We start from the raw sequence: 14,319 nt of genomic DNA, 5'->3' as shown, positions 1-14,319 counted from the left end.
ATGATTTGGAAATTGCACTTGAAATATGTCTAATATTGGAAATTAAGAAAAAGGAATAACAGTCGTTTGTCTTAGTATAAGGTAGGTTTCAGTCCATGGGGTCGCTGAGTCGGACGTGACTGAGCGACTTCACTTTCACTTTTCACTTTCATGCATTGGAGACGGAAATAGCAACCCACTCCAGTATTCTTGCCTGGAGAATCCCAGGGACTGCGGAGCCTGGTAGGCTGCTGTCTATGGGGTCTCACAGAGTGGGACACGACTAACGTGACTTAGCAGCAGCAGCAGCAGTCTTAGTATATAGACCTCTCAAAGTACATTAGAGTTTTATATTTTCTGGTTTCTTAAAATAACTGATTTCTTGATGGCATCTTAAAATAAGAGTATGCCAACCTTCGTTACAGTTGCACAAACTTATACCGGTAGATAAACCATAATTGTTTTCCCTTCTATTATCATCCTTTGAAAAAAATTCTATTTTGCTTTTTTCTAATAATTATGAGGCATTTTGTGTTTTAATGCTTTCTATTCATAATACATCTTTACTTACTCTTTCATTGTTTCTGAACTGATTACTGTTTTAGTTTCTATGGTAACTCTGCCAGTTGCCTACCTATAAATAGATATTTTGTAACAGCAGGCTTATCAAAGTTCATTTCTTGAATACCCTTCTGCAAAAAGAATTGCTAGAAAAATAACATATGAAGCAAACATTTAAGGAAACAGATATCTTATACATGTCAGGGTGTAAAAATAGAAGACTAAAATTAAAAATTCATGTAGGTGCAGGTTGGCAAGTACACAGTGAGAAGAGAGAATATGTGAGTATTTAAAAAGAAAAATGTACAGTTGGGATATCTGTTTTATTTTAGCCCCCACTAAAAATTTCATGATACTTAAAAAAATAATATTTATTAACCACATATGAACTATCTAGCTTCCATTTTTTTCAATGGCATCTTAATACTACTCTTCAGTGTGACTTTGTGGAAACTCTCTTGTATGAATATTATCCTTTAGAACATATTGAAAGTTTGAAAGTTTAATCGCTCAGTCGTGTTTGACTCTTTGCGACCCCATGGATTGTAGACTACCAGCCACCTCCGTCCACTCTGGATTTTCCAGGCAAGAGTACTAGAGTGGGTTGTCATTTCCTTCTCCATTTAGAACATATATGTGTGTATATATATATATATATCTTCCATTCTATTCTTTATCTTTTAACTTTATTTGTATTATGGCTATATTTGCCATACAGTTATTTTAATTGATGTAGTTAAATATGTCAGTTTTCTTCTGTGGCACATGATTTTGTATTTCACTTAGGAAGTCTTTCCTACTGCAATATTATATTGATAAAAAACATCACCCTACATTTATTTTCTTTTTAAATAGTCTTTAAATGTATTATGCTTTTAATTGATCCAGAATTTCTTGTTTGTTTAGTGTGAGATAGTAATTTTTTATAGAAAGGCAGTTGGATTTCAGCAATTATCCTTTTCCTGATAATTTTAAGTATACTATTTATTATGTATTAAATTTCAAAGGTACATAGATCTATTTTTGGTCTCTGTACTATAGCTCCTTCATTTGTTTTTCTGTCCCCACAATGATAGTTCTCTTTTTTAATATAAATTTATTATATTTAATAAATTTGGAAGTTAATTGCTTTACAATATTTTATTGATTTTACCATCCATTAACATGAATCTGCCACAGGTATACACGTGTTCCCCATCCTGAGCCCCCCTCCCTCTTCCCTCCCTGTACCATGATAGTTCTTAAATAGCATGTTTTAATATAAATAAGTGTATTTCAAATGTTAGTCTTCTGTTTATTTGCTCTTTTATATGAGCCTAAAATCAGCTTGAAGTTCCATAAAATCCCCACTACTATTAGCATTTAGTCTATTATTTAATTAAGGAACAATTTACATCTATATAACCTTTTATTTTCCCAATCAGAAACAGAGGAAGTGTCTACAAACGTAGACACTCTGCTTGGTTTTATGTTCAACAATACAGTGACATGTTATTCCCTGTTCAGATAGAATTGTGTAGTTTTGAGCTATTGTACATGGACTACAACAATGTTAGCATGCTTATCTTGCATTTTATCTTCAACTATACTCTGTTATTAGTTCTATTTGCTTTTTTGTTTTATATATAAATATTTAAAGGCATGTTAAGATATGCTTTCCTCTACTACCACATATCTTACAAAACTTGTAAACCAATTTTTATAGCTCTCAAGATTTTTGTATGCTTTTAAAAATAAAAATACCATAATCCTGGAGAAGGGAGAATGGCATTGAAACATGTGTAATATCATGTATGAAACGAGTTGCCAGTCCAGGTTCAATGCGCGATACTAGATGCTTGGGGCTGGTGCACTGGGACGACCCAGAGGGATGGTGTGGGGAGGGAGGAGGGAGGAGGGTTCAGGATGGGGAGCACATGTTTGATGTTTGGCAAAACTAATACAGTGTTTCAGGTTTAAAAATAAAATAAAATTAAAAAAAAAAACAAGATTATACATATACATAAATGCACATGAGTCTGTACATACTTGTCCCAATTAATATGTATCTAGAGACAGTGGGAACTGTAATTCTGCAAAATAAGTAACAGTTCACTCTTTCTTATAAAAAATATTAATTTCAATGTTTTCCTAGATTTAAAGTGCATTATAAATGTTCACATGATATAATCACCAATGAATTGTGAACTCCTCAAATTGTATGGATCCACTTAACCATGTTAGCACCCCAGGCCCACCCAGTGCACTCATTCAACATTGTTGGATAAATTGACCACTCCTTACTACCTAATTATTTTTGGTCATCAAAGAAACCCACAGTTTGACGGAACTCTATGTTTATGAAATTTTACTCTACTTTGAAAGAATTGTACTTTCTTTTACCACATTTGGTGTTATTCCTAAATGCTTTTTACATACCAGATTATTGTGCATTCAACTGAAAAAAAAAAAAAAAAAAAAAAAAGGTTTTTCACCTTAATCAGAATCATTAAAGGACTACCTGTAAGTGTCTCACATAAGGAAACAAAAATAGCAAAAGTGACTATACTAAAAAATATCTAATTTTGTAGAAAAAGTTTTTAAGCAAAACATTAATATAACTTGAATACTGCTCATTTTCCTTTTCTTCTGCATTTTGATTGTAAACATCATTAGCATTGTACTTTCTGGCTAGATCCATGACACAAATCAATAAATTATATTTCTTATGCTCTTTTAATATACAGAAAACATGTTAGCATAGACAAATATAAATTACTCCTAACCGTTAAGACTCACATTAATCATTTCTTTTGAGGTTTCGTCAGAGAATGATTGTAGTAGCATGAGAGTTGCAGTATAGTATTGATTTTATTGCAAGCAGTACAATATTCTATTAATGGATGCATTTTTGCATTCATTTCAGAGGAGACTGTGTATGTCAGATACTTAATGTCTGTTAGACATTTAAACTGCTCTGTATTTAAAAGGATAAGTTGACCTTATCAGATGCCTATTAAGTGAAGTAACTATCTTGTAATAATCAAAATATCTTCTATTATAACAGATATGAGATTCAATTCCATCATGCAGGTATTATTTATGAGGCACAGTAGATTATGATTAAATATATACTTCTGATGCTAAGGAAACTCAGCAATTTCTTTAAATGGTTATATTTGGCATGCTTACAACAAACAATACATTTAAAACACATAATTGTTATAAGCATGGGAAGGAAAACCTAGCCTCAAAAATCAAATATCAGCAAAATTTCCATTTCCTGATGTATTCAAAGAAGTGGAATGTATCCAAAGCAGAACTTATTCCATCTATATCACTGTTAATGGTATTTGTTTGAATAAGTTATCAGAAAAGCAATAATTTTAAAAATGGTTGGTGATGCTAAAAAACAGATCTTAGTATTTGTGAGGAAATGGCTAATTCTGTAAACTAGGATTAAGATCATGGCATCTGGTCCCATCACTTCATGGCAAATAGAAGGGAAACTAGTGGACACAGCGACAGATTTTATTTTCTTGGGCTCCAAAATCACTGCAGACATGAAATTAAAAAATGCTTGCTCCTTGGAAGGCAAGTTTTGACACGCCTAGACAACATATTAAAAAACAGAGACATCCCTTTGCCAACAAAGGTCCACATAGTCAAAGCTATGGTTTTCCCAGTAGTCATGTACATATTTGAGATTTAGACCATAAAGAAGGCTGAGCACCAAAGAATTGATGCTTTCAAATTGTGGTGCTGGAAAAGACTCTTGAGAGTCCCTTGGACAGCAAAGCTTTTGTGTCTTGACTATTCTACAGTAGTATTCTTGTCTTAGAACCCCATGAACAGTATGAAAAGGCAAAAAGATAGGGCACTGAATAATGAACTCACCAGGTCGGTAGGAGCCCAATATGCTACGGGAGATCAGTGGAGAAATAACTCCAGAAAGAATGAGGAGATGGAGCCAAAGCAAAAACAACACCCAGGTGTGGATGTGACTGGTGATGGAAGTAAAGTCCAATGCTGTAAAGAGCAATATTGCATAGGAACCTGGATGTTAGGTCCATGAATCAAGGCAAATGGGAAGTGCTCATACAGGAGATGGCAAGAGTGAACACGGACATTTTAGGAATCAGCAAACTAAAATGGACTGCAATGGGTGAATTTAGCTCAGATGACCATTATATACTGTGGGCAAAAATCCCTTAGAAGAAGTGGAGTAGCCATCATGGTCAACAAAAGACTCCAAAATGCAGTACTTGGATGCAATCTCCAAAATGACAGAATGATCTCTGTTCATTTCCAAGACAAATCATTTAATATCACAGTAATCCAAGTCTATGTCCCAACCAGTAATGCTGAAGAAGCTGAAATTGAGCGGTTCTGTGACGACCTATAAGACCTTCTAGAACTAACACCCCAAAAAGATGTCCTTTTCATTATAAGGGACTGGAATGCAAAAGTAGGAAGTCAAGAGATACCTGGAGTTACAGGTAAATTTGGCCTTGGAGTACAAAACAAAGCAGGTCAAAGGCTAACAGAGTTTTGCCAAGATAATGCACTGGTCACAGCAAACATCCTCTTCCAACAACACAAGAGAAGACTCCATACATGGACATCACCAGATGGTCAGTACTGAAATCAGATTGGTTATACTTTTTGCAGCCAAAGATGGAGAAGCTCTATACAGTCAGCAAAAAACGAGACTAGGAGCTGACTGTGGCTCAGATCATGAACTCCTTATTGCCAAATTCAGACTTAAATTGAAGAAAGTAGGGAAAACTACTAGACCATACACGTATGACCTAAATCATATCCCTTACAATTAATTATACAGTGGAAGTGACAAATAGATTCAAGGGATTAGATCTGATAAACAGAGTGCCTGAAGAACTATGGATGAAAGTTCCTGTCATTGTACAGGAGGCTATGATCAAGACCATCTCCAAGAAAAAGAAATGCAAAAAGGCAAAATGGTTGTCTGAGGAGGCCTTACAAATAGCTGAGAAAAGAAGAGAAGCGAAAGCCAAAGGAGAAAAGAAAAGATGTAACATAAAAAGGAAAGACAAAACTCTGCATTTGAATGCAGAGTTCCAAAGAATAGCAAGAAGCGATAAGAATTCAGTGATCTCATTCCTCAGTGATCAATGCAAAGAAATAAAGGAAAGCACTAGAATGGGAAAGACTAGAGATCTCCTCAAGAAAATTAGAGATACCAAGGGAACATTTCAAGCAAAGATGGGCACAATAAAGGACAGAAATGGTACAGACCTAACCGAGCAGAAAATATTAAGAAGAGGTAGCAAGAATACACAGAAGAACTATAAAAAATATCTTCATGATCCAGATAACCACTATGGTGTGATCCCTCACCTAGAGCCAGACATCCTGGAGAGCAAAGTCAAGCGGGCCATAGGAAACATCACTACAAGCAAAGCTAGTGGAGGTGATGGAATTCCAGTTGAGCTATTTCAAATCCTGAAAGATGATGCTGTGAAAGTGCTGCACTCAATATGCCAGCAAATTTGGAAAACTCAGCAGTGGCCACAGGACTGGAAAAGGTCAGTTTTCATTCCAATCCCAAAGAAAGGCAATGCCAAAGAATGCTCAAACTACCGCACAATTGCACTCATCTCACACGCTAGTAAAGTAATGCTCAAAATTCTCCAAGCCAGGCTTCAGCAATACGTGAACCATGAACTTCCAGATGTTCAAGCTGGTTTTAGAAAAGGCAGGGGAACCAGAGACCAAATTTCCAACATCCGTTGAATCATCAAAAAAGCAAGAGATTTCTAGAAAAACATCTTCTTCTGCTTTACTGACTATGCCAAAGCCTTTGACTGTGTGGATCACAATAAACCATTGAAAATTCTTCAAGAGATATGAATACCAGATCACCTGACCTCCCTCCTGAGAAATCTGTATGCAGGTTAAGGAGCAAAAGTTAGAACTGGACATGGAACAACAGACTGGTTCCAAATCAGGAAAGGAGTACGTTAAGGTTGTATATTGTCACCCTGCTTATTTAATTTATATGCAGAAGGCATCATGCAAAATGGCAGGCTGGATGAAGTGTAAGCTGAAATCAAGATTGCCGGAAGAAATAACAATAACCTCAGATACACAGATGACACCACCCTTTTGGCAGAAAGCGAAGAACTAAAGAGCCTTCTGATGAAAGTGAAAGAGGAGAGTGAAAAAGTAGGCTTAAAACTCAATATTCAGAAAACTAAGATCATGGCATCTGGTCCCATCACTATATGGCAAATAGATGGGAAAACAATGGAAACAGTGCCAGACTTGACTTTATTTTTTTGGGCTCCAAAATCACTGAAGATGGTGTCTGCAGCCATGAAGTTAAAAGATGCTTGCTCCTCGGAAGAAAAGCTATGATCAACCTAGACAGCATATTTAAAAGTAGAGACATTATTTTGCCAACACAGGCCCACCTAGTCAAAGCTATGGTTTTTCTGTTAGTCATGTATGGATGTGAGAGTAGGACTATAAGGAAAGCTGAGCACTGAAGAATTGATGCTTTTGAACTGTGGTATTGGAGAAGACTCTTGAGAGTCTCTTGGACTCTCAAGGAAATCCAACCAGTCAATTCTAAAGGAAATAAGTCCTGAATATTCATTGGAAGGAGTGATGCTGAAACTAAAACTCCAGTACTTTGGCCACCTGATGCAAAGAATTGACTCGTTTGAAAAGACCCTGATGCTGGGAAAGATTGAGGGTTGGAGGAGAAGGGGATGACAGAGGATGAGATGGTTCAGTGACATCACCGACTTGATGGAGATGAGTTTAAGTAAGCTCCAGGAGTTGGTGATGGACAGGGAAGCCTGGCGTGCTGCAGTCCATTGGATTGCAGAGTTGGCCACGACTGAGCGACTAAACTGAACTGAACTGATCCCACAAAATGGATGACTTTTGACCTTTGTGATGTCCAAGTAGGAAGTACAGAATAGAGGCTACAAGGTCAGACTTCACCCTTTAACCCTGATTAGTACAATTCACCATCATGTTTCCTTCTGCTCTGCTTTATTTATTCTCATTACAATACTCAGATGGTCTTTTCACTCTCCCACTCTCTTTGAATTAGGGTCCTCTGACTGCTCGCTTCTCTCAAGATGTTCCCAGCTTTTTCTAAAAGAGAGATCTTCTGATTCCAGTGTGGTTTCTTCTTCTGCCAACATGTAGACTCCCTCAGCCAGCTTTGCTGAACACATCTTTCAGATTCCAAATTTCTCATGGATTACAGCATTGGTTACACCATGTGAACTTGGACTCATTCTAAGTTCTATTTTGGATCTCTTCACATGGCTCATACACCTCTGTTTTTAAGACTGGTTTCCAACCTGTGCATTACTTTTGTCTCTATGTTCTCCCACCCTTAGCTGCCAAGGTCTTTCTCCATTCTTTTTATTCCCTTAAAATCAACAAGGATTCACTGAGCAAATTAATATGTACCTGAACTGTACTTAATACAAATACACTGTCCCTGTCCAAAAAGCAGACTTTTCAAAACTTATACTTCCTACAAAGCATTCTGAAATCCAGTTTATGCATGTTTGAAGGACTGGTATAACAGAGAAAGAAATGGAGAGATGTTAATCAGTAATTTTCTTTTTTTAACAGTATGTCTATCCAATACTCAAGGACTGGAATTTGAGACTGATAAATCATTCATGTTCATCCAGAAAACATTTGGGGTGAATTATTTTTAGATTACTTGGAAGAAGGGGAACTTAAATGCAAATTTTGTTTATACATTAAATGCATAATCTAAAATTGTATCTGATTTTACTTCATTTTGAGCTACTACTGTTGAATCTGAGTCTGCAGATTGTGTAAGCCTCTGAGAGCACTGAGATTAATTACATATAAGGGAAAATCAGAAACTGCCTATGTCAGAAAGCTCCAGTAATGATAACAATCTGTAAATGTAACAGAAGAGTCTAAAAATAATACTGATTTTAGAAATGAAAACAATAAAATTACAATCCAAAGAAAAAATGGAAAACCTAACAGTAAGCAGTTCACAGAAAAGCAAACAAAATAAGGCAAATCTGTTTCTGACCCTCATCAGATAGAAGATATGAGACAGTCTTAAATTACTGTGTACCTCGTATTGAGTATGAGTATTCAAGGTATTTTCACCTGCATAAATGAAAGAATTTGAAACAAAGAATATCTCTCTGTATATCTGAAGCACTTTTTGAAAGGAATTTCATATTTCTCATGACACCCTTACATGAATTTTAAAAGGAGGTCTTATGTCTTAATGTTCATCTTATAAGATATGAAAAGAAAAATGAACTGGAAAATGGTTTGAGGGAGAATGGAAACAATCTTCTCTGACCTTACAATTGTAACTGCAGGATGCCTAGCTGTAATATAATTGCAGTAAAGCCTTTGGTGGGACCAAAGACTAATGAAATATTGTTATGGATCAGAGGACCTTTTGAACTAAGTGTTCTACACTAATTCTATACACACTTGTTCATAAGGAATGCCTAATATTTGCCTAACTAGTTTAATATACATTTCTCTAGTTTACTGTGTGCTTTTATGCACAGACCTATTTGATCTCTCAACAGGTCTGTGAGGAAGAAGACATCTGCCACTTTTTCAGCAAGAGAAAACAGAACTCAGACAGACTAGGTATTTTAGTCAAAGCCACTCTAGTACCAAGTAGCAGGCAAATCCAGGGACCCGAACTTCAAATTCATGCATTTTACTACTTTGCCAGGGACTGGAAGGAAAACACAGAAGATATTTTGTTAGGTATATAGCCCTGTGAACACATGATCTATTTAATTTTTTTTATAGGTGTCTAGTTGATTTCCAATGCTGCCTCAGTTTCAGGTATACAGCAAAGTGAATCAGTTATACATATATGTAGTCCCTCTCTCTCTTTTTTTTTTTTAGATTCTTTTTCCCATATTGACCATTACAGACTATTGAGTAGAGTCCCCTGTTCTAGAGATTGTCATACTGAATGAAGTAAGGCAGACAGAGAAAGATGTATATCATATTTATCACTTATATGTAGCATCTTTAAAGATGCAAATGAACTTATTTACAAAACAGAAGTAGAGTCACAGATGTAGAAAACAAACTTATGGTTATCAGGGGGTAAAGTAGGAGGGATAAACTGGGAGGTTGAGACTGACTTATACACACTATTATATATAAAATAGATAACTAATAAGAGCCTGCTGTACAACATGACTTACTGAATTATTTCTTAAGTCAAGTAGTCATGAGATTAATTTTCTTAGTATCACAATAATGAAATTAATTGAGTGTATAGTGTGAATTCTTTTTTTCTTGTGACTATATTGTTGTTTTGTTATTTAAGCAACAGTGCCAAAGCAAGGTTAAACAATATACTTAGAATTGACAAACTGAGAGTCCCTTGGACTGCAAGGAGATCCAACCAGACCATCCTATAGGAAATCAGTCCTGAATATTCATTGGAAAGACTGATGCTGAAGCTGAAACTCCAATAGGACTAACAGATATACCCTTGTCATATCCCACCTTTAATTAACATTTGAAAGGAGCTGTTTATATGTGTTGGATATTAACCTCTTATCAGTCATATCATTTGCAAATATTTCCCCCCATTCAGTAGGTTGCCTTTTTGTTTTGTTGATAAAGCTTTTAAGCTTAATTAGGCCCCATTTGTTCATTTTTGCTTTTATTTCCTTTTCTTTAGGAAATCTGATTACAAACTTTACAAAGTTTCAATAAGATCTAACAGCAGTGCTAAACCCTATGGGATTAAAATTATTTGAGTAGCAGTAGCATATATCATGGAGAAGGCAATGGCACCCCACTCCAGTACTCTTGCCTGGAAAATCCCATGGACAGAGGAGCCTGGTAGGCTGCAGTCCCTGGGGTCGCAAAGAGTCTGACACAACTACACGACTTCACTTTCACTTTTTACTTTCACGCATTGGAGAAGGAAAGGGCAACCCACTCCAGTGTTCTTGCCTGGAGAATCCCAGGAACGGGAGAGCCTGGGGGGCTGCTGTCTATGGGGTCGCACAGAGTCGGACACGACTGAAGCGACTTAGCAGCAGCAGCAGCATATATCAACATTATACAAATAAAAACTAAGATTTTCACCTTACCCCTAAACACTAAAGAGGAGCAGTTTAAAGTACAAACATATTTCGAAACAATTTGGTTTTCAAAAAGTAAATTTTACCATAGGAACTACATTTTGATTAAATGTCTTCACATTATTTTTTAAATATGCAACAATAGCTAGATGACATCTTATAGAATATGAGTAAGAGTCAAGAAGGATCAAAGAAGATGCGGTTTATCAATGCCAGACAGACTCACACTTAGATTCCCAGGGGCTGCAAAGTGCTTTTCTTCTTAGGCCTGCCACATGATTAAAAATCAATAACCTAAAGGCTTTAGCAAAAGAAGGACCTTAGCACAGAATGAGCAAGATCTACTTTTCCTTTTTCCCCAAACTCAGCTTACAGTTTCCCAGGTCTCCATCAGCCTCCAGTAGACCACACATAGGTGCCATTCATATTCTACCTCCTATGGTCTATAATGTCTGATGAATTATAATGATCAATGATTTTTTTTATTTGTATCCACAGTTTCTCAAGATAAAAATATCAAATACATTAAATTTACTCCATTAGCACAAACATGCAGAAACAATAAGGGTCATAAATGCAAAAGAGTTCAATGATGAATAATAAAAGGAAAAGTTTGTGGGAATGCAAGAAGGGAAATGCTACCATGCATTAATTAGCTCATTTAAGCAGTAAGTTATTCTAATGTACATTTTAGAACAGCTAAAAGTATATTGCTCTTTATTCTGACCTAAATCCAAATGACTTTGGAAAGTTATTATAGCTAATAAAAACAAAAATAAAATTACTTCCCATCCAGCGATGAGAAATGACTTAACTGCCAAATAGGGTAATGGTCTCTAGGGGTATTTTATTCATCTCTTATCCTCCTTAGTCTCTTTTTTTCTACCATATTCAGGACTTCTTTTCACAATATTCTTATTAATATAATTGACCCTTTTAGTGAAAGTTTCAAATTATTTTACTTTTGATTATTTCATGCTGTGTATTCTGCTGATTTGTTGATATTCACTTCCATTTTAAAATCATCAATAAAACCTTTTGAAAGCAATGCTTGTGGAATACACTTTTCTCAGGTAGTTAACATGTTCAGATCCTGCTACTTTCTTCAAAGATACATAATAACAATCAAAAGGAAGAACTGCAGCTTCTTTAAACCTTTGACGGTAAGGGCTACTGGAGGTTCCAGCCCAACATATCTTTCGGTAAACACAACTATTTATAAGCAGAATATAGTGGCCTGCCAACTTCTCCCCTAGGTGGAGATTAATAAATCAGGTTTACTTGAATCCAAAATTTCTAAAATGGGAGGCTGGGAAAGAGAATAGAAAAGCCAATTTATCTTATTCTCAAGTGCATTAGTTTTTTAGTCTGCCAAAGGCAACTCAAAGTCTAAAGAACAAAATTCAATAAACGTCAGTTTAACTCCTGCTCTCTGCCAGGATCCTTTCTGGGAAACATGGTATTTAGTTTGCTAACATTAACATGCAAGTGGCAGGCAATGTAAAGTCAGAGGAATGCAGGAATTAAAACATCATGATATGGATACAGGAAGAGACCAGTGGATTACTGTAACAGAATACAGTCCAGAAATGGACCCACATATGGATGAATGTTCAATAATTGATAATGGCAGTTAATATAATTCAACAGGGAGAGGATAGACACATATGGAATTTTATCTCAAATTGAGAGAAAAAAATTAAGTTGAATCTCTATTTTACAGCATTGGCAAAAAGAAATTCCACACGGATTAAAGCTATATGGGTAAAAGTCAAATCCTCAAACACGTTGTAAGAAAAATTATGCATTACAAGAACAATTATGCATTACAAGACTTTTACCTATATAGCTTTTATTGTTTTAAAAACAATATAGAAACACAGAAGCTGTAAAGGAAACATTTGAAATTTTGACTACACCAAAATTTAAACTTCAAAAAGTAGAAAACAGCTATACATTGGGTTTCCTCAACTTGATCAAGAATATCCATTAAAAGACTATAGTTAACACCATACTTAATGATGAGAAACTTGAAGCTTTCAGGCTAAGACCAGGAACAAAGCAAGGATCTCTCCTTTCACCATCTGTTTTTAGCATTGTGTTGGAGGTACTACTGCTGTTTAGTTGTTATGTTGTCTCCTACTCTTTTGCGACCCCATGGACTGTAGCCTACATGGCCCCTCTGTCCACGGGATTCTCCAGGCAAGAACACTGAAGTGGGTTGCCATTTCCTTCTCCAGAAATACTAGCTAATGTAAAAGGATGAGAAAACAATGCAAAAGGCAGATGGATAAGCATATAGAAAGATAGAACACTTTGTTACAGATGACATGATGACCTATGTAGAAAACATACAAGGATTGGAGCGAGTGCATGCTCAGTCACCAAACTCCTCTATCCATGGAATTTTCCAGGCAAGAATACTGGAGTAGGTTGCCATTTCCTCCTCAAGGGGCTCTTTGTGACCCAGGGATTGAACCTACGTCTCTCACCTTGCCAAGCAGATTCTTTACCAACTGCACAACTGCTTCCCTTGTGGCTCAGCAGTAAAGAATTCACCTGCCAATGCAAGAGAGGTGGGTTTGATCCCTGTGTCAGGAAGATTCCCTGGAAAAGGAAATGGTAACCCACTCCAGTACTTTTGCCTGAAAATTCCCATGGACAGAGGAGCCTGGCAGGCTACAGTCCATGGACTCACAAAAGAGTCGGACGTTACTTAGTGACCAAACAACAGCATACAAGGATGAACAACAACAACAAAACCCTCCTGCAACTAATGAACTATAGCAAGTTTTCAGGACACAAGATTAATATAGAAAAGCCAAAGGCTTTCCTATATACCAGGAATAAGTAAATAAGATCTGAAATTTAAAAATATAATACCATTCCAACAGATACATGGAAAGATGCTCAACATTACCAATTATCAGGGACATGCAAATCAAAACCACCATGAGATAGCACCTCACACCAGTTAGAATATTACCAAAAGACAAGTGATAAGAAGCACTGATGAGGGTATAGAGAAAAGGGAACATTCTTGCACTGTTTGTAGGAATGTTAATTAGTGTAACCACTTAGTCACACATTATTTACAGTTGTCAAGACACAGAAACAACCAAAGTATCATTAATAGATGGATGGAAAAAAATAAAAGATGTGATAGGTAGATAGTTATATAGATACATCTATAGCTGCATAGATAGATACGCAGCATTGTTACTACTGTTTTAGTTGCTAAGTCGTGTCCAACTCTTTTGCAATCCCAAGCACTGTAGCTTGCCAGGCTCCTCTGACCATGAGATTTTCCAAGCCAGAATACTAGAATGAGTTGCCATTTCTTTCTCCAGGGGATTTTCCTGACCCAGGGATCGAACCTGGATCTCCTGCACTGGCAGGTGGGTTCTTTACAGCTGAGCCACCAGGGAAGCCCAGATGCACAGCATAGATAGATTTTTAAAAGCTGTAGATTAGGCAAATGTACTGTCAACTTATAAAACAGTTATAGTCACTGAGTCATGCCTGGCTCTTGTGACCCCATGGACTGTAGCCCGCCAGACTCCTCTGTCCATGGGATTCTTCAGGCAAGAATACTGGGATGGGTTACCATTCTCTTCTGCAGGGGATCTTCCTGACCCGGGGATCAAACCCACCTCTCCTGCTT

The sequence above is a fragment of the Bubalus kerabau genome, chromosome 6 (genome assembly GCF_029407905.1).
Source record: "Bubalus kerabau isolate K-KA32 ecotype Philippines breed swamp buffalo chromosome 6, PCC_UOA_SB_1v2, whole genome shotgun sequence".
Taxonomy (NCBI): Eukaryota; Metazoa; Chordata; class Mammalia; order Artiodactyla; family Bovidae; genus Bubalus; species Bubalus kerabau.
The sequence above is the reverse complement of the archived record's forward strand: the minus strand, read 5'-3'. Positions refer to the sequence as shown.